The following is a 1,040-nucleotide window of genomic DNA, read 5'->3' as shown; positions in this document are numbered from 1 at the left end:
TACATATAAGAGTGGAGGTAGGAGTACACAGGTAGACTACATTCTATGTAGACGAGGCAATCTGAGAGAGATTAGTGACTGCAAAGTGGTGGTAGGAGAAAGTGTAGCCAGACAGCATCGGATGGTGGTGTGTAGGATGACTCTGGTGGTCAGGAAGAAGAGAGGTAAGGCAGAAAAAAAGACCAAGTGGTGGAGTTTGAAAAAGGAAGAATGTCATGAGGAATTCAGACAGAAGTTGAGACAGGCTTTGGGTGGTCAGGAAGAACTTCCAGATGACTGGGAAACTACAGCAGAAGTGATCAGGGAGACAGGTAGGAAGGTGCTAGGTGTGTCATCTGGAAGGAGGAAAGAAGATAAGGAAACATGGTGGTGGAACAAGGAAGTACAGGACAGCATTCAGAGGAAGAGGCTAGCTAAAAAGAAGTGGGACATAGAAAGGACTGAAGACAGTAGACAGGATTACAAGAAATTGCAGCGTAGAGTGAAGAGGGAGGTGGCAATGGCCAAACAGAAAGCATATGATGAGTTGTATGCCAGGTTAGACATGAGGGAAGGTGAGAAGGACTTGTACAGATTAGCGAGACAGAGAGATAGAGATGGGAAGGATGTGCAACAGATAAGGGCGATTAAAAACAGAGATAGATAGGTGCTAACAAGTGAGGGTGCAGAAAAGATGGAAGGACTATTTTGAGGAACTGATGAATGAGGAAAATGAGAGGGAAAGAAGGAAGAGGTGAATATTGTAGAGCAGGAAGTAGCAAAGATTAGAAAGGATGAGGTGAGGAAGGCTCTGAGGAGAATGAAGAGTGGAAAGGCTGTTGGTCCAGATGACATACCTGTAGAGGTGTGGAAGTGTCTAGGAGAGACAGCAGTGGAGTTTCTATCTAGTTTGTTCAACAGGATGTTAGAGAGTGAGAAGATGCCTGAGGAATGGAGGACAAGTGTACTAGTGCCGATCTTTAAGAACAAGGGTGATGTGCAGAGTTGTAGCAACTACAGAGGTATAAAGTTGATGAGCCACACAATGAAGCTATGGGAAA

This window comes from Monopterus albus, unplaced genomic scaffold (assembly GCF_001952655.1).
Source record: "Monopterus albus unplaced genomic scaffold, M_albus_1.0 scaffold216.1, whole genome shotgun sequence".
Classification (NCBI taxonomy): Eukaryota; Metazoa; Chordata; class Actinopteri; order Synbranchiformes; family Synbranchidae; genus Monopterus; species Monopterus albus.
The sequence above is the reverse complement of the archived record's forward strand: the minus strand, read 5'-3'. Positions refer to the sequence as shown.